The following is a 21,676-nucleotide window of genomic DNA, read 5'->3' as shown; positions in this document are numbered from 1 at the left end:
CAATGCTTGTGTTCACACCTTTACTCATTGGAGTTCACAAGTATGGGAGATTCACAAAGCAAACTTTGTAATTTGGTGAATTCACACCTCCCTTAGGTGTGCCCCCAGAAGGAGGAGTCAACCTTCGGGAGATGATATATAAGAAGCAGACTCAGTCAGGAGTTCAGCTGAATTAGATTGGAGAGGAGCATGCTGGGACAGACACAGAGCACTCTGGAAGACAGAACCAGCCAAATGCAAGTAAGGCTGCCTCCAGAAAACCTCCCCTGAGAAACCTGCTTTCTCCCAGAGAGAACCATTATTATATTATTTTAAAGAAGAGAAAAGAACACCACAGTTAGTCTCTTTGAAGACATTCTCTTTGATAGCTTTATACTCAGGGTATCTTGCTTGGAGAATATAAGGTTGTTTGTGATCATCACCTTCTTCTATCCAATCACTTTGGAATTCAAGTTTGAAACTTAAAAACCTATAAATGTTATGGGGCTTTAAAGTAGCTTGTTAGAAAAAAAAATCACCAAATTTATACTGTTACTTTTTGCATTCCTAGGACTTTTTGGCACATCCTTCTTGTTCCTCAGTCAATACATTTGAGTTTTTTGCAAGTTATAGATTTTTTTTTTTTCCTTTTTAAATGACAGAAGCTATATCAAAGTGAAGGAGTTATAACCACTTTACTGTTCCCTTTCTCAGGTAGATCATGAAGCTAATTTAGAGTTGGCCTTCTCTTGATCAAATCCAGGTTTTCATTGCAACAGCTCTCAGACAATACTATGCTGTCTCTATTCATCTCATCTTTATCTGTTTTCCACCAGAAAACTGGACTCTGTCCCTGAGTTTTGAATAAGACAGTCATGGCCTTATTTTGCTCAGAAGAGGGAACTTCCCAGGCATCTACATGCCAGACCAGCCAGACTAATGTGAGAACATCTTTCTTTTCCAGCTTCCTCTTATTTATTGCCTTTCCTTATAACAATGTAAGAAAGCTCCTTGAAGGCAAGATCTATCCTGTTTGTGTATGTATCCTCAGCTCTTATCAGAGTTCCTGGAAAAAAGTGCTATAATGCTCCATTAATCTATCTATCTATCAATCTATCTGTCTGTCTGTCTATCAGGAGTTCTTAAATAGGAATGGGTAAATTTGTTTTTTAAGCATATTGATAACTTTATTTCAATATAATTGGTGTCCTTTGTAAACCTTTGTAATCCCTATGCATTTTATTTTATGAATTTTATTTTGAGAATAAACATTATTTATATATTGATTTCATCTGCCAGACAAAGGAGTTTATGATATAAAGAAGCTTAAGAATATATGATCTAGAACCAGCCTGCAACTCCATGCCACATTATTTATTTTTGAGACTTGTAAAGGTAATAACAACATGCTAATGTTAATCTAAACAATTGTATCATCAGATCCAAATTAATCCACTCTACTGTTGTGGATTTCCAGAATTCTTTCCAGACTTTCGAAGCTACCATAGTCTTGGGGCACATGAATTCTTAGTTGTACATGATAGATTATGTTTGGAATGGTGGATCTTATTAATAACAACAATAGCCTCAATTATTTTGCTCTTTGTATCACTAGTCCTTTTTGACATACCTTTTTGCTTCTCAGGGGTTTTTTTTTAAGCATTTATAGATTATTCTAGTGATACAGACTGTAAATTCTTTGTATAAAACAAATAAACACAAATTTGATCCACATTTAGGAGTCTAGCAGTAAATATTTAACAAACAGATCTCCAGAAAAGAAAAAAAGTCCATAACATACTTTTAACTTTAATTTGTATTATTAACAATTTCTCCAAAACTTTCAATAAAATAATAAGTCATTACTGATTTGTCAGTTTTCGAAGTATAAATGTTAACACTGAAAATTGAGCAATTGTTTTTGTGAACTAATTTAAGCTGATTCCAGCACAGTCTTTCCTGTATCTGAAGAAATGGCAATAGATTAGTGATACTTTTGGTTAAGAAAGGTATAATTAGGTTTGTATCTGAGAAGATATTATTAATCATTATCATCATCATCATCACCATCTCTTCCCCAATGACAATGTAAATTTCTTGTAGGTAGGAACTGTGGTATATACAAGTCTACATCTTTCATAGCATTAGTGGTACCACATATATCTTAGATGATCAATAGATGTTCATTGAATAGTTGAAATATTAAATCGTAGAAATATTAAAATATAAAAATAGTTGTAAAATTATGCTTAAATTTCATGTTTAGAAAAGCATATCATTTCTTTTGCAATACTCAATTTCCCAAAAGACAAATTTTGTTAAGTACATAGAAACATGTTTACTTCTATGATTCATTTAATTTCTAACTTTATTTCATAATGAGCATATAATTAGGGAAATGTCTGAAATAGAGAAAAAATATTGAACTAGTAGATAAATGAAAGATGTATTGCATTGTTTCATTGACTCATAGCAGAGTCTGGGAATTTCTGTGTGACACAAAGTCATACTAGGGAAAAGAATGAAGGAGCCATTATTAAGCATTTATGATGTGCCAGACATCATGATAAACTTGGGAAGTACAAATACAAAAAGTAAGACAATCTCTGCCTTCAAGCTATTTTACTTTAATCAAGTAGATAACATGTATCGGAGTAGCTTTATGGTGAACAGGGAAAGGAGCTTTGGTCTGAAGAGTCCCAAGGATAATGAATTGATCTATAGGTCAGTCATGTTACTGATGACTTCACAAAATTAATGGTACTATCAATGAAATTACTAGGCCCAGAGCAAAAGGAAGGCAGATAAGTTTGCATGTACTCAGTACTTAGTGTAGGTTCAATCTGAAGTCAAGAATTCTAAAGCTATTTAAACTGAATAGATTGTCACATCCCTGGGCCTTAGTTTCCTCAACCACAAAATGAAGAGGTCAGACAAGACCTTTAAGATCCCTTTTCTAATTTATTATCATTTAATAGCCTATTACAGTAGTCTAAATAGGAAAGGGAGGAGCTAGGTCATGGAAAAGAGGGAATAAATTTGAGAGAGATTGTGGAACTAGAATCAAAAGAATGGGACAACTGAATAAATGTGGGAAATGAGAGAGAGAGAAAAGATTTAATATTTTTCTGGAGTAATAAGTTCAGATAACTGGGTAAATAATAGTACCATAAAAATAACCTGAGAAGTTTGAGGAAGGGACAATTTTTAGGGGATAATGAGGAGTTCTGCTTTCCTAGCCAATGTGTGACCAGGAGAAAAAGCACAACTGTAGCAAGAATATGTGAGGAGAGTCTTATTGCTTCTGATAACAAAGAGCTTTTAATATACAGTGCTTCATTTGTTTCTCACAACAACTGTGAAGGGTAGATAGTATAAATATTATTATCCTCATTCCATAGATGAGAAAACTGACTCTTAGCAAGCTTAAGGTACTTTGCCCAAAGTCACATAGAAACAAAGTGGCAAATCCGTGATCCCAAGTCCAATGCTCTTTCTAGGATGCCATTTGCTTCTGTGTATACATAATATGCTTGAAACAGCTGAACATATGGCTGTACCAGTGAATTGTTGGACAGATGGAGAATGGGATAAGGCTTGAGGCAAAGAAAAGTGGCTGTTTCCCCACCCCAACCCATCCCAGCCTTTCAGGTATGTAGATTAGTTCACAGGTGTGTCAGGGACTGAAAAGAATTGGGATACTAGTATATTGTTTATGGTTCTGAACTGAAAGCTGCCTCAGGGAAGCTTCCATAAGTATTCTATTCTAGATACACTTTTTGGAGCTTAGTATATATATATATATTATATATAGACATTTATCTATCTATTAATCTATCTATCTAATTTCACAATAATAATGACCAATTCTATTTGGAAGATTGCAGGCAGATAATTTTGGCTTAACTTTGCCACTTCTAACCTGTTTAAAAATTTTTTTATTTACTTATCTTTTTGATCTTTTCTTGCCTTTTTCATCAAAAGCTCTCAACAGAAATGGCCTTTGTTGGCTTGTTATTTCCTTTCATTATTTTAGTTTGGTTTGGAGTGGGGATGAGGAGGTGATTGTTGTTTTGGCCAGAGCTGAAATACAACTTGAAAAAGGTCAGTGAAGTTTACAAGTCTTGCAATTTACTCAAGTGACAAAGTACCTTTTCTCTGACTTCAGGGCTAAGTCACATCACTGAACATTGTCATCTGGTTTACCTTATTGAAAATAATTTAGTCATGACTCTCACAAACTGTGTCAGGTTTTATTGACCTTATCTAGAAAATGCTAATTGAAGTGATCATTTATTTCATCACCTTTGGAGAAAGCTTCAGATGTAGGAACCTCTTCAGGTACAACCTGGGTTTGACTTAATTACTAAGTTCTAGGGAGTTACCATAATCAATAAGAATGAAAAACAAGATGTAGAGTTGGTTCTTCCTGATTCAAGTTTTGTTCTCTATCCATACTATATTTCCTGCTATCTCTGGGTTCAAATTCAATTATTGTGCAGTTGTGTCCATCTCTTTGTGACCTTGAAACAGGTTGTGGTCCCTTTAAGAAACTATTTCCTATTGATCTGTGATCCCTTTCAGAATCTCAACCATTCCTGGGGAAGACATATCCTCCCCACATAAGTTACTTTTCCAGGATGCCAGGGCCTTTGATTCAATTAGAAATCCTGGTCAAAAAGCATCCCTTTGAAGTGTTGTTAATTCCAATAGGAGATCTGGGCTGTCCCAGCCCGCACTGGGTCTGACCTGCTAGGTCTATCTCAGCCCGCATCAAGACACCCAATATAATAGCTAAGTCTTTGCAGATGGACCTTGGTAGCTCCCTTTGCTGCTAGGACTTTCTTTCCACTGAGAATTGTATTCTCAGTGCAAAAGTCCATTTTCCATAAATCTGCCACTATAGAAGTCAGTTTCTGGGTAAAGTGATTTCTATCTAATAACAAACTTTCATTTTGCAACTAATAATTCAGAATGAGTGAATTCTTTCACTCCTAAAACCTGCGGCCAATTTAAAGGGGATTCTTAACAACTCTCTTATAGTCATTAATCTGGACTACTCAAACAGCATCAACCTCATTAGGGATTTCCTTAGAAAACACTACGGTGGTTTGCCCTTTCCTTCCCCAGCTCATCTGACAGATGAGAAAACTGAGACAACAGAGTTAAGTGACTTGCCCAGGATCACATAGCCTGTAAATATCTAAGGCCAGATCCGAACTCGGGAAGTTGAGTCTTCCTGACATCAAGTCTGGTGTTCTATCTGTTGGGGTGTGGGAGTTGAACCCAAAAAATATATTAGGGTTTCAGGGTGGTATTGTGAGGTATCTCAAAAGAATTAGACCCTCTCCAAATCAAGAGGCAAAGATTTTATTACAGTATTGGCAGCAGGCAAGTTTCAAAAGGAAGTTTGAGTGATTTACAAAGAGAAAGACACAAGCTAGGGGGGCTAAATTCCCTTGCAGAACTCAACATTGGCAAGGGGGAAGATGCCATAACGAAGAGAAAGATGCTATGAGGGGATTCAAGTATTAGGTAGGAATTAGATGACCTTTAAAGGACCTTTCAATTCCAAGAAACCTATGACAGTCTATAAACACTAATGAGTTTATAAAAAAAATAAACAATTGTATTCATTCAATGCCTGTTCTTAATAAGAGGTTTCTTTTGTTTGTTTTATTGGTATATATAGTCTTTGGGTTATACTTTAATCAAGAAGATTTATTGAATGACCACTTTGTATGAGGCTCTGTGAAGTACACAAAGATGAACAAGACAGAGTCTCCCTTTTAAAAAGTACATCAGTAGTCGAGGGGAAAAGACATAGACATGACAGGATAGCTATGAATACCTGTGTGGTTTGGAAAAAATGGCTAAAGACTTGGAATATGTCAACCTGGATTCAAAAACTACCTCAGATACTAGTAGTTATTGACCATGAGCAACATATGGACACATAATCTCTCAGTTTTCTCATCAATAAAATGGGAAGAAAAATGCTTATCTTGACTACCTCAGCAGATTGTTTTAAGGCAAATAATTCATAAGTCTTAAACTATGATATACATGGGAACTATCACTTTTAAACCTTACAGAGCTATGTAAATATGAATGGTTGTTATATTCCAAATGAGTGAATGGTAAAGTTGCTAAAGGACTTTCAAGGAGCTAGAGCCTAAAAGGCTTGGATCCCAGTTAATTGTTTTTATTCTAGTACCTGTTTCTATGTTAACTAGTAAAAGCTTGAGGGAATAGTATTTGTTATTTTCTCTAATTCCACATGTGGTCTCATTTTCTTTGCTCTGAGCATTTAAAAAATATGATGCAAATACTTCAGTGAAGACAAGGCTCCAAGAATTAAGAAGAGGAAGAGATCTGTTAAGTAGGCTGCTTTCTTACATAGTGTCTCCTCAAAGCCTATTTTTCAAATCCCATTTATATAGACAATTCTTAGAAAGTAATTGAATAGTATCCTCAATGTTCTTGGGATAATTCTGAAGGATCACAACAGTCTCTAGTACTGTGGGTCATGAGTCCCCAGCTCATGGGGATCCATGTGCAAAAGGGGTAACTTAACAACTCCTTTTCTTCCTTCATGAAATATTCATTAAGCTACCTTTTAGTATTTCTTTTCTACAGAATGCTGAGGGCCAATGTCTTTATGGAATACTAAAGTTATCTTTCTTCTTTGTGTTTAGTTGGTTCTTAGAGTGTTTCTCAGCTCCTGATGCAAATGCTGCCATTGGCCACTGATGATTAAAAAGATTATATTAATATATTAATACTTATACCAATGGGTTTTTTCCAAGGTCTTCCTATCTTTTGAAATTCATAAGATCATAACTATGTCAATTCCATCTCAAGCAAATACCTTTTCTTAAAAAACTTTTGTTTGACCTTAGCATGTCTATTTATACCTTGAGTGAATGTGTTGATTCCTAACGTAGCTGTTTCCTGATTAGTGAATCCAATGAAGTAGCTGCATGTTTTTGTTTTTGTTTTGTTTTGTTTTTGCTGAGGCAAATTGGGGTTAAATGACTTGCCCAAGGTCACACAGCTAAAAAGTGTTAAGTGTCTAAGGTCAGATTTGAACTCAGGTCTTCTTGCTCTATCCACTTCAACACCTAGCTGCCCAGCTGCATGTATTCTAAGTCAAACTATTTATAGTGTGAATTTATTATATTTATTATAATGTTAGAAACTATGATGTCATTCCAGCTCAATGGAAATATATGATGAAAATTTTAATAATGGAACTACTTTACAAGATTCATTATTCACACTATTCTGGACCTACCTATAGTCAAGTTTCTCAGGTAGTATGGCAATGGGGAGAGGGAAGAGGTAGAGAGAGACCTTCTCTCATCCTCCAGAAGTAGTTTGTCTTTAGGGGCCTAGAATACTTATCTCCTGAATTTGGAGTCCTCTTCTACTTGACTGAGTGGCTCAGAATTAGTTTGCTCTTTTTATATTATGGCCATTATATTGTCTTGGTCATCTTCAACCAGTCACAATATATTTCCTATGTCATTTGTCTTTATCAAAGAGTCAAAGTCCCTTTGATCTTTTCAAATTGATTAAGGACTTATTCTTACACTTTACTTTTGATTGATTCAGTGGGGCTGTCTAAATCTTCTGTAACTAATTGAAATAAGGGTGGACATCCTTCACAGATTTCAGATTCTTAGCAACTCAAGTATAGCATTTCCAAGTAGGAAGAAAAAAAATTGTTTAGTACTGTTGGTGAGCAATTAATCCAGTCCAGTTTAATAAATATTAATAAAGCATCTCCTTTGTGCCAGGCATTGTGCTAAGATTAAAAATACAATTAATAAAGACATATATCTGTCCTTAAGACACTTACAATCTAAAGGAAGAGATGACACAAAAAAGAAGTCAGGAAAAGGAGTGGGTGAGATATAGAGGATCTCTTATTTCATGGAGTTGAAACCAAGCAGGGAAGCAGATGCAGAATAGAGCAAGTTGAATCCACTGAATGAACAAAGCCTTAATGGGTAAAATATTTTGCTGTCTCCTAGTGGTTCCCTGATTCCTCAGAGAGGAAAAAGGTCACAGTGACAGAATTCTTTCATTTTGCATATAAGGAAGGCCAAAAGAGAGGAGAAATGACTTAGAAAATAGAGAATCAAAGAATATTAAAGCTAGTTGGGAAAACTGAATTCAAGTCAATGCAGGCTCTTTGTCTTTTACTTTACTTTTCTGTCATCATCATATGATTCATCATAAGCCTCTTCATTAATTTTCATCATTAAACTCTAATTCTTAGGAAATTACTATTTGATAAAATATTTCTTCTCATGACAATTTATCTCTGTGCGCCAACATTTTGTTCAATCAATCTCCTGAGGAGGTTGAATTAGAGTACCTCAAAGCTCTTCTCCAACTTTACATTTATGATTGACTTTGCCTTAACAATATATAGTATAGTGCTTAGGCAATAGATACTTAGCAAATGCTCTTTGATTGATTTTCAGTCCTGGATATTTGATGATAAAAATGAATTTAGACTACTATGATTATTCATTATAAATAATCACAATCTCTCCAAGAAGTTCATTGTTATTTTTCAGTTGTTTCCAGCTCTTCATGAAGCATTTGGGATTTTCTTAGCAAATATATTGCAATGGTTTGCTACTTCCTTCTTCTACACATTTTTCAGATGAGCAAACAAGATTAAGTGATTGACCCAGCATCACAGAGCCTATAGAGATTTGAACTCAGGTCTTTTTTATTCTAGGCCTGGTGCTCTATCTACTATATTAACTAGCTATCCAAGAGCAGAGATTTTTATTTTCATCTCTGAAACAACCTGACTTTGAGACAGGAGAACCTAGGAAAGAACTAAGAAGAGAACCACTGTAACTACACCTTCATCTTCCCTTTAATCATTGGCATAATCATGAGTGGTAGACTTGAAGATTTGAGCACCAAAGTTCAAATCCCCCTTCTGGCATTTATTCTCTGTGTGATCATGGGAAGGTCCTTAAGCTCTGTGAGTCTCAGCTACCTCATCCATAAAACAGGGAGTAGTAACCTACTTGACATTGTGTTAAAAATATTTGATGAACAATAAGATTATTCAAACCAGTTCCAATTGTTCAGTGATGAAGAGAGCCATCTACACCCAGAGAGAGGACTGTGGGAACTGAGTGTGGTTCACAGCATAGCATTTTCACTCTTTTTGTTGTTTACTTGCATTTTATTTTGCTTCTCTTTTTTTTCTTGTGCGACATGATAATTGTATAAATATGTATACATAGATTAGATTTAACATATATATTTTTAAACATATATTTCTTCTTCTTCTTCTTCTTCTTTTTTTTTTTTTTTTTTTTAACATATTTTGGACTATTTGCCATCTAAGGGAGAGTGTGGGGCGGGGGGGGGAGGGGGAAGAATTGGAACACAGGGTTTTGCAAGGGCTAATGTTGAAGAATTGTCCACGCATATGTTTTGAAAAACAAAAAGCTTTAATAAAAAAAAAGATTTAGATATGGAAATGAACTCAGAAATTATCTAGGCCAACCTCTTATTTTAGGAAGTTGAGACTCAGAGAGAGTCTTGCCTAAGATCACACAATAGCAGGGGCACCCTATGGTTCAAATTCAATAAACATTTATTAGGTGACTAAAAAAAAAAGGTTTGATGAAATTATGGATGTCAAGTACTTTTCTAGTCTTAAAGGACAATGTAAATACCTGTTCTTCTTAGCATTGCACAGAGGAAGATTACTAAATGTTTCAGGAATGGAACTATATTAGAACAAATTGTTTGGATAAAGTGAGGCAGAGAGAACCCAAAAAAATATCCAAGGCAATAGAATCATATTAGAATTTGGACCTGAATTCTGAGATTCGGGTATCAAAACCACTACCCAAGCTCAGGACTCACAAAGTATTCCTAACTGATCAACAGAGAGAGGAGTTTTTTAATTTTCCTTCAAATTGCCTAATAAGCTGTAAACATAGAGAAAAGAGGATATGTTTAAGAGAAAAGGCTAAAACTTGCCTTTTTGAGCATTTTTGGCAGTCATTTGGTAGATAACAGGTCTAAAAGTCAAATTCACAGATTGCTATTTGAAAAAACAAAAATCAAACCCCTTTGAAGTGGCTTATGAAGAAGATTTTTGTTTGTTTTGTTTTTTAACTTACTCTATTCTTATGTGTAAAAGTTGCGCTGTTGCTTCTGGGCAGAAGTATAGCTGATGTGAGTGTGTTGACTGGCCACTGCATCAAATATTCATCAAGTCACAGATGGGAATCTACAACGAGTTTGCAGAGTGGTCTAGTGTATCCTCTGTGTTACGTGGGAAACATTTTAGAACAGAGTAGCAAGATGCAGGCACATCAAGGTATATCTCTGTGCCTAATGACTTCAATTGCTGAACCATTTAAAATAGGTTAAATGGGGGCATATTTTAAACAAGCTGCCTGCTTTTGCATGCATGAAGTGAGCTGGTAGAAGATGCTGATTTTTTTTTTTTGTTTGTTTGTTTCAATGAAGAGTTGGAGTTTTTGTTGTTGTTGTTGTAGTTTGTTTCTTTAGTTTGTTTTTTGTCAACTTAACATCCTTGCTAGTTGCAATTTCTCTCTATTGTGACGGCCATTATCTTACTGAGGAAATCTGTCTTTATCTGATGACATTGGAGAGAAATAGGGATCTCTAGTGCTGACAACTGGTTACTAGCATTTATAACTGGTAAACACAATTATAACAGTGTTATATCAGTATCTTTCCTCTAACAATAGGCAGAGCTTCTATTTCCTGAGGATATAGGATACCACATTAGCACAAACCTAGTGCTTTGTTCTTTACAAATAAAGCTTTGTGCTTTAACTGAACTAACTCCACAGAAAAGAAGGCTGAATAATGCACATGTGTGTGATTTTTTTTTTAGAGGGGTTTCTCCATCAGTGTTCCAATATTCTGATGTTATTATAAAGCAATCCCATTCCCTAGACCATTCAGCTTCTTAAACTATGGTTCACAACTCCACATGGACTCAGGTAATGGAATGTGAGGGTTACAAAATTATGATTTATTATCAATAAATGTTTGATTTGTACCTATTTTATATACCTGTATACCTAGCAGGGGTCCTCAAACTTTTTAAATAGGGGGCCAGTTCACTGTCCCTCGGACTGTTGGAGGGCCGGACTATAGTAAAAAAAAAAAACTTTGTTTTGTGGGCCTTTAAATAAAGAAATTTCATAGCCCTGGGTGAGGGGGATAAATGTCCTCAGCTGCCGCATCTGGCCCACGGGCAGTAGTTTGAGGACCCCTGCAAGGCTTAGCACATATAAAAATTTCTCAGGCCAAACCGGGTCACATAAGAAGCCCTAGCCTAGAGTACTGGATTTGAAATCAAAGACCCTGGTTCTACCACTTACAACTGGTTTAACACTAGGCAAATCACTACACTTCCCTGGGCTTTTCGGTTCCCTCGTATATAAAATGAGGGGATTGGACCAGATGATCTTTAAAGTCTTCCTTCATCAAAAAAGTAATTATATTGAGGATAATCACTTTAAAATACTAACAAGTATCATATCTCAACCCCCACAGGTAAACCTAAAAGAATCATATCAGACAACTACTGAAAATGAGGGAACATCCCTTTCTCTTCCTTCACCCCACCCAGATTTTTGCCTTATCTTTATCTGGCATCAAAACCACTACCTAAGCCTAGGACTCACTAGGCATTCACAGCTGATCAGTAGAGAGACAAAGAGGAGGGAATTTTTTTCCCCCTTTAAATTGCCTAAGAAGCTGTAAGCATAGAGAAAAGAGGATGGGTTTGAGAAAGGGCTAAGACTTCTTTCTTTTAGACCTATAGAATACTAATTATTTTATATGAGGAGCATAGAACATTCTAGTCCAACCCTTTCTTTTTTATAGATGAAGAAACTGAGACTCAAAAATACAAAATAACTTGTCCAGGATCCTTCATACAACTAGTAAAAAAATAAACTCAGAATTGCTGTCTCTAAGACTCTTTCCACTATATCAGGTCACCTTTTATTTATTCCTGAACCTTCCTGCCATCCTCAGCTCAGGATTGAGAATTCTTTGAATGTCAACTTTTAATTCTCTTTTCCTTTCTCTACTTATGTGCATGACCACATTAACCGTATTCTTAAAATGGTGCTGTTGATTAATTCATAGTTGTACCTCATTTTAAAGCAAATATGACATGTAAACAGTCTAATGATAAATTATGGGATAATCCTTTGCTTGACCAAATGAATCTTTCATATATCTGGAGGTCTTTAAGAAAAAGATGAATTGGGGGTACCTCAATAGGGAATGGATAGTCAGGAGGATCTTAGTTCAAACACCACTTTGGACACTTAACACTTGCTAGCTGTGTGACCCTGGACACCTCACTTAAGTTTAATTGTCTCACCAATAAATAAATCAGAAAAAGATAGGTAACCATTTGTCAGGGACATCATAGAAGGGATGCCTGTTCAAATAAATTTTCTTCAGATGACTTCTGAAGAATCCTTAAGCTCTGTGATTTTAACATTAATTTTGGTTGTAATGGGAAGAAGCATCTAGAATTGAAGTTAAGTGAGAACTGGAGTCAAATCCTTGCCCAATTGCTTACTAACTATATGACTACAGGCAAACTCATTTAATTCTCTAAACCTCAGTTTCCTCATCTATAAAATGGGATAATAATATAGGTGTCATCTGTCTACCCCACATGGTTGATATGAAGTAAAGTGCTTTGTATGTTTTAAAATGCTCTGTAAGCAAGAGTTATAATTATTATCAAGTGACTTGCTGAAGGAAGGTCACACAACTAGTAATTGGCACTATATAAATGTGTTATTATAATTACAAAAAGATTTGCCCCAGGGTTCTTTTAAATTTTAATGGTATTCAATTTACAAAAATTTGATTTACAGACAACTTTCCAAGATTAAGTTTACTATCATAATGTTGAGACCACTTGGATATGCCCTTCCCCTCCTTCCTCATTTTTAACCTTGACCCCATGATTCCACCTGGTGGCCCTTTCCCAGGAAGTACTAAAGTAGCATTAAGTGAAAGGGAAATTCCCTTCCAGACTTAGCCATTCAGGACCGCCTGAAGTAGTTAAGGGCTCCCTCACTGACACAGGGTCAGTGAATTGTGCCCCATGATTAAAGCAAGGAGCTTGGGGCCTATGTGAATTGCATGCAGCAGGATGCAGGCACCGGAGGCTGACTGAGCCTCAGGCACACTGCACTGCCTTGGCAGCTTTCCTTTTTAAGTTTCATGTTGGCTTGTCAACCTCATCATCCTAAACCAGTTAAACAAACAATTTTTAAGACTGGTAGTCTATCTGCATGCTGGTACTTTAGTCAGGGAACTACTGGATTTTCCTCTTAAATTATACTTTAATAAGTTTTCCCAGAAGAAAGAGGACATGTGTGTCTTTATGTGATGTGTACATGGGTGACATGAGATATCATTCTCTCAGTCATGAAAAGTCAGGTATATTAATATCTTGGTCAGTGACTATCCAACTCAACTTAATCTTTTTTTATTATAACTTTTTATTTACAAGATTTATGCATGGATAATTTTTTAACACTGACCCTTGCAAAACCTTCTTTTCCCATTTTTCCCCTCCTTCCCCCACCCCCTCCCCTAGATGACAGGTAGTCCAATACATGTTAAATATGTTCAAGTATATTTTAAATACAATATATGGATACACATTTTTACAGTTATCTTTATGCACAAGGAAACCTGAGAAGAAAAACAAAAATGCAATCAAACAATAACAGAAAGAATGGAAATGCTACCTTGTCGTACAAACTCATTTCCCATAGTTCTCTCTCTGGCTGTAGCTGATTCTCTTCATTACTGAACAACTGGAACTGGTTTGAATCATCTTATTGCTGAAGAGAGCCACGTCCATCAGAATTGATCATCATATAATGATCTTCTGGTTCTGCTCATTTCACTTAGCATAGCATCAGTTCATGTAAATCTCTCCAGGCCTTTCTGAAATCATCCTGCTGGTCATTTCTTACAGAACAATAATATTCCATAACATTCATATATCATAACTTATTCATCCATTCTCCAATTGATGGGCATCCATTCATTTTCCAGCTTCTAGCCACTACAAACAGGGCTGCCACAAACATTTTGGCACATACAGGTCCCTTTCCCTTCTTTAGTATCTCTTTGGGATATAAGTCCAGTAGAAACACTGCTGGATCAAAGGGTATGCACAGTTTGATAACTTTTTGAGCATAATTCCAGATTGCTCTCCAGAATGGTTGGATGTGTTCACAACTCCACCAACAATGCATCAGAGTTCCAGTTTTCCCACATCCCCTCCAATATCCCGCATTATCTTTTCCTCTCATTTTAGCTAATCTGACAGGTGTGAGGTGGTTATCTCAGCAACTCAACTTAATCTTGTTAGGTATACTATAGAGGGAGCTTTCAGTCAGGTAAGGTCAGATTAGATTGGCCTCTGAGGCCAATTATTAAGCAGTGTCTGTGGGCTCAAAGCAGAAGAAACAAGTATTAAAAGGGCAAATCTACTTTCCAGGGGACTTTTCAGTGATTCTATAAAAAAATGTACATTCTTACATTATTTTATATCTCCAGAAAGAAAGTTAGGCTTCATTTTTTTTCTACCTGTACAATCCCACTAATCCAGTTCTTTGAAGATTAATCTACTTGACAATGTAAATACAAAAGCATTTAATAAATTCAAATCTCATATCTAGATTTGCCACTTGCAAAAATTAGACAATGGCCCTATTTATATCCACACAGATCTCAGGAGTGCAACCAGATTAAACATTTATTAAGTACCTACTATTTGCTAGATTCTGTGCAAAGGATTGGGATACAAAGAAAATACAGTTTCTATTCTCAAGGAGCTCACATTTTAATGCTAGAGATAACATGAAAAAATGGCATTCAATCAAACTATATATGGGATAAATTAGATATAATCGATAAAGGGAAATTATATTGGAAAGAATATAAAAATGAGGAAATGATGACCAGATTTTGACCTGGAAGGAAATATAGAGATTATTGGGACTTCAGTTTGTAAGTGGAAGAATTATAAGAAGCCATCTGGTCTAACTTCGCTCCTCACGACCCTCTCATTTTATGATGAAAACTGAGGCCCAGAAAAGTGAAATGACCTGCTTCAGCTCACACAAGCAATAAAAAGCAGAATTAGGATTTGAATTCAAATCTTCAGGTAACAAATCAGAACTCTTCCTAATGTACCCATCCTTCCCATTGTATGATATTATCTTCTATCCCAACCCTCTCATTATGTAGAAGAGGAACCTGAAGGCCAGAGAAGAAAAATGAGACTTGCCCAATGTTGCACAAGTATTGAATTTGTAGAATTTAAATTCACATTTTATTTTACTCCAGATACAGTGCTTATTATGCTATAAATCTTTTCGATGGGAATAGAGAGGATAGAGATCCCTTTAAACATCCATAAATAGCTTTGATTTCACTAAATCACTCACATCCTGTCCCTCAGCTTCCTTTAATTCTCCTTTTTTTGCCAACAAGACTGATAACATGGTCATTCAACAGCTCAGCAGAGGTCCCACCAGGCCCATGAATCATCCTAACATTGTATCCTTTCCCCTGGGCTTCTGGCATCCACTGCCATCTGTACACACACACACATGTACACACACACACACACACACTCTTTTCTGGTGGGTGGTAGGTGCTTCAGAAATGACCAGAAGTAGTTATATTTCTGCTGATTTAAGCTAGGCTCAAAGTTCCATGTTGTCTAAAGAAATGTTGGGAGAATTTTAAAATATAAGTTTCAACCAATTCAGCTGATACAGTAAGACTTAAAATGCTTTTCTTCTGAGTGGCAAAGGAAGAGGGAGATACAAAAAAGCCTATCAGTCAGTCCTGTCTTTTCTTGGTCTTCAGACAGAGCTGCTAATCAGCTTCCAAAGCATTTTGCTTTTTCACGGCAGGAGATTAAAATGCTTTTTTTCCCAGACATGATAGCTTAGGTCCTCCCCAAACAGTAGGGAGCTGTCTGTCTTCCACTGAAATCTTTCATCTTCGTTTACATGTCTTTCTTTCAAGCTTAATCAATTTATGGTGTTCAGAGGTAGTATATCATGGCATCTGTATGGATGAATGGATGGGAGGGGTGGCAAAGGTTGGCAAGAAGAAAATGATGAAAGCAGGACTCCTCATGACATCTCACTTGTGTGCCAGAAAAATTGCCAAATTATCTGTCAAGAATAGACTTTTCCTCCTGCAATAAGTAGACATATTCAGAGTAGAGATATTGGTTAACAAAGCATTTTTATAAACCCTAAGTCACTGAAACTATATAGATTCTACATTTCTTTGGGTCTCTTCAGACTGATTTGTATTCTAAATAGAGCCAATTTTCCAATTTAGGTTTCCATGTGCACTTTTATTTCCTGGAACTGGAGAAAAAGTAGGACAAGTTTGGCAACAAAGTCAAACTGTGTCCCTTTGTATCCGTTTTGTTTTCCAAATCAGTGGTTCCTCTGCTGTTAAAAAGATCTATCTATGATGAGAAAGCTAGGTGGTGCAGTGGATAGAGCACTAACCCTCAGTGGACCTGTGTTCAAATCAGATCTCCTGTGATGTGACCCTGGGCAAGTCACTTAAACCCAATTGCCTCGAGTGGGGGGGAGGGGGAATTACCTATGTCTCTATTCTATTCTATAAACTATAGTTCTCTTTGGGATAAACTATAATTCCAGTGATTGGCCTTTAAAGTGTTTAAAAATATGGCTTGAGGATACATTTCCAGAAATATTATTTTCCTTTATGGATGTTGTATTCCAGCTGAGGTTTATTTGTTATTTCCTGGACACTACATTCAATCTCCTCCCACTATGCCTTTGAACAAGTTGTCCTGAATAACTAGAATGGACTCTCTTCTAATTTTTACTCATTAGAATCTTTAGCTTTACTCAAAGTTCAGGGATCATCAGTGTGTTACTACTGGGTTATTATCCCAAAGAGATCTTAAAGAAAGGAAAGAGACCCATATGTGCAAAAATGTTTGTGGCAGCCCTATTTGTAGTGGCTAGAAACTGGAAAGTGAGTGGATGCCCATCTGGAGAATGGCTAATAAATTGTGGTATCTGAATTTTATGAAATATTATTGTTCTGTAAGAAATGACCAACAGGATGAATACAAAGAGACTTGGAGAGACTTACATGAACTGATGCTGAGTGAAATGAGCAGGATCAGGAGATCATTATATATTTCAACAATACTATATGATGATCAATTCTGATGGATGTGGCTCTCTTCAACAATGAGATGAACCAAATCAGTTCCATTTGTTCAATAATGAAGAGAACCAGCTACACCCAGTGAAAGAACTCTGGGAAATGAGTGTGAACCAGTACATAGCATTTCCACTCCGTCTGTTTTTGTCCCCTTGCATTTTTGTTTTCCTTCTCAGGTTATTTTTGCCTTATTTCTAAGTCTGATTTTTCTTGTGCAGCAAAATAACTGTATGGATGTGTGTGTGTGTGTGTGTGTGTGTATGTGTATGTGTATAATATTTAACATATATACTTTAATATATTTAACATGTATTTGGTCTACCTGCCATCTAGGGGAGGGGGTGGGAAGAAGGAGAGGAAAAGTTGGAACAGAAGGTTTTGCAAGAGTCAGTGTTGAAAAATTACCTATGCATATTTCTTAGAAATAAAAAACTGTAATAAAAACAAAGTTCAGGGATCAAAAGCTCAAAAGCTTTCTTATACTCCCCCCTAATTGTTAGCATTTCTTTGACTTGTTTTTTTATTTGGCCATGGTATTTCTATAGGGATGCCAGTCTAGGACAATTTCTTCTAGATTTAGTTACCAATGTGGCTTGGATTGTTTGGATTGCTGACACCATATCTGACATTAGAGTACTGCACAGAACTCAAAGGTGAAACAGAAAGGCAGAGAAGAGACAGAGAGGGATAACATATTCACACTAGTAGCTCTACCATTATCAGGGTCAGACTTACAGCGTCTTATGAATATTAGCATCTGGAGTATCTGAGCAGTACCCCTTTTCAGTGCAGGGCTAAACAAGGATTGGCATGAGCTAAACATGGAGCAGAGTTGTGGAGTCCAGATCAGCACTGTTGAGAGGGACTCTGAAGCCAGAAATGCTTCTGTCCAGTTTCCCATGAGTGGAAAAAAATAAAATCTCCCAGTTTCTATAGCACTCTCTGGCATCAGGGTGGATTACCCATGATGGGTCATTGGCTTTGTTCCACTTTTGCTTTCCTGGGAGCTGATAGCTTTTAATTATAAGAAACCCAACTTTGGGGTCAGTTCTTGGTAGGTAGGAGATTGAAGAAAGTAGAAATGGACTCCAACATGATAAGGCCTTACCCATGAGTGAGATACCATGATTAACACAGATTCCTAGATCAAAAGTTCACAACTCCCTGAAGTTCTTTAAAATATATATGTATATATATATAGTGTGTGTGAAATAATTATCTCAATATAATTGCTTTCCTTTGTAATCCTTTGCATTTTATTATTTTATGTCTTTAAAAACATTATTCTGAGAAGGGATCCACAGTCTTCACCAACATACAAAATAAATGTCAAGAACTTCCATTCTAGAAAAAGAAGCTGGAATGAAACTGTAAAATATAAAGTGCTGGATGATTGACTATCACGTATTCCAAATCTTGAAGCCTCAGAAGACAGCAAGGCCCTGTAAAAAGAATGTACAGGATATACTTATTACAGGTGTTTACCTATTGTATCCCTCAGGAGATATAAACTTCTTGAGGACAGAGATTATTAATCATCTTTTTCTTTGTATCCTACCATAGTGAATTACACATAGTAAGTCCTTAATAATGCTTGACGATTGAATTTTATTGAAATAATCTGTAATTAGATTAAAGTCAGAATTTTAGAGTTAGAAGGGACCTTAGAGTTCATTTAGTTTGATCCATATCTGAAAAAAAAAAAATCCCTATTATGGCCTCCTTGACAAGAAATTACTTAGCCTCTGTTTAAAGAGGCTAATCAGGGGAGATACCTATCACCTGTTGAGGCAGGCCATTCTATTTTAGGTTAATTCTAATTGTTACAAAGATTTTTTTGACTTTAAGTCTTAACTTTTCTTCATTGCAACTTCTACTCTTGTTGCTCCTGGTTCTTCCTGCTGGGGCTAACCACAACATGTTTCTATTCCTTGAAATCCAGAAATCCAGAATTATAAACACTTCTGGTGTAAAGAATAATTGAGAACTAGCCAAACTAGGGACAGCCAAATTTCTAAGGGATCTATTTCCTCTTCTGGAAGCCTAAAGACTATCAAGTCCCAGATTTCACTATCCTCCCTGATTATATTCTTAATTGTCCCTTCACCAAACCCAAGTATTTTATAAAAGACCTCAGACTTTCCCCACTCCTTTAAGCATAAGCAGAATAGCTTGTCTTTCTTTTTGTGAAAACATCCCCAAGTCCAAAAACTACTGCTAGGAACTAGTACACAAAGTCAGATAGCACAAGAAATATAGAATTTTTTTTCTTCCAGCATTCTTACTTTTATACTCATCTTTAACATAAATTTAACTCTTAGAACATGTCTTCATACAACTCACTTGTCTTTGCTCTCAATTGATAAAGACATTTTCTTTAGAATATACATTTTCTGCCTCCAAAGTATTTTGTCCTTCTTGTGAGTTCAGACAGCAATATCTTTCAGCCAATATATATTCCTTGAAGACCTATTAGGTGCCCACATCTGTAAACATGCAGAGGGAGTTACAAAAGGGAAGTGCAATACTTGCTACCCTGGCCCCCCCGCCTGAAAGTTAAGTTTATAATACATATCACCCAATCCCCCTGGGATTTCCAGTACCCTTAAATGAGATTTGGGTGTAACTAGGCTCACAGTGAATGGTTCTAATCCCCCACTGATGGTGCTCGATCAGGTATAGGTAGAGTTTTGACTTTTGTCCGGTTCCTAGACTTTAATGACTGGAAGAAAGCATGAGATTAACAACTTTGTGCAATTTTGTCTCCACTTAAATCCTCAGGATGTCGTTGGTCCTTTTCCAAAAGAAGTACAAGCAATAGTGAGTGGAGTTCTTTGCACCTTAGTTCCATTTGACTACTAACAGTCAAACTAGCTTTTACAAAGAAATATCTACTTAGACATATGCAAACATACTCACCAGTATTTGGCATTTAATCCTCTCCTCCCTTCACCATCTCAGGTTTCAGGGAAGAGGAATAGGATTAGGTTCATAATTTAGTTCAGTTTCTTAAACTACAATTCCAAAATCCAAGTCCCAGAGCTAAAGCCCCAGTATCCTGGCACTTCTGGGTCTGGCCAGCTACTTCAATAGTTCATCTGGAGTCTTGGCTCCAACATCACCATAGCTCAAAGTCCCAGTTTGAGTGAGGATCATTAGTTGCACCTGAAACTGAGAAGAACAAATGAAATAGAATAGAGAATCTATACACATTTTTTGGAACTGGGATTAAAAAATAGAGAAAGGTGGGAAGATATTTTCACCTTCCTATTCAATTTACAGTGGCCCTGTTGTAAATAAATTATAATCTTTACTTTCTTGATGGAGCAGGAAAGAGACCAGGAAAGAAAGTGGCTATCTTGATGTGGCCAGTTTTAATATAATCAAAAGAAGTTACTCCAATATACATGGTAGAAGGAAGTAGAGTACTTCTATATTAAGTAATTTGGGCATGTGCAGGAAAAGTACCTTTGCAGAAGCACAAAACATGTCTTTGCTCTGAAGGACAATTTAATTATTAATAAACATATAATGACGTACATGAAATCAAGAATATTCAACATATAAAGTGCTAAACTATTACAATGAAGTATAATTTGACGGGCTATAGAAGTCCAGAGATAGGAGAACCACTTTAGGCTAGAGGAGGAAGAAATCTATATAGCACTCTGCACAATTCTGTGTGAAATGCATCAATAAATCAATATTTTTAGGATGGTTGTGAAGAAGAGGAAAAATATAGTATATTGGATGGAATGCTAGATTTGGAAGCAAGAAAACCTGAGTTTGAATCTATTCTTAGATACTGAAAGTTGTATGACCACAGGTAAGACACTCAATCTCTGTGACTCTTTTCCCTTCTATAAAATATGGATTATAATAATAATGGCCTCAGAGGATTGAAGTGAGGATTAAAAGAAATAATATATATCATTTCATTTGCAATCCCTATTCCATCATATAAATATAGGAGGAGGAGAAGGAAGAAGAAAAGAAGAAAAAAAAAGAGGAGGAGGAAGAGGAAAAAGAAGAAGAAATAAAAGAAGAGGAAAGGAAGAAGAGGAGAAAAAAGGAAGAAGAAAAAGGAAGAAGAGGAGGAGAAGGGAGAAGAGAAGTCAATAATGATGCTAATAACAAAGACAAAAACCAAGTTTTGTACTGCCTTTTAAGAAGTTCAATGCCCACCTGGTTTCTCTTTTTACTTCACCAGTGTAGCTCATTGAAATGTGTCCTACAGCTCAAGTTCAGAGCTGGGTTCTGTTCCATGGTGTGACTAGGGAGCAGTCATTTCATTGCTCTTGGTCTTAGGTTTCCTGTCAGTAAAATGGAAATAAAACCTCTGTTCTCTCCTTACCTCTAGGGAGGTATTTGTGAGGAATAA

Source organism: Antechinus flavipes, chromosome 2, assembly GCF_016432865.1.
Source record: "Antechinus flavipes isolate AdamAnt ecotype Samford, QLD, Australia chromosome 2, AdamAnt_v2, whole genome shotgun sequence".
Lineage (NCBI taxonomy): Eukaryota > Metazoa > Chordata > Mammalia > Dasyuromorphia > Dasyuridae > Antechinus > Antechinus flavipes.
This window is presented reverse-complemented; position numbering follows the sequence as displayed.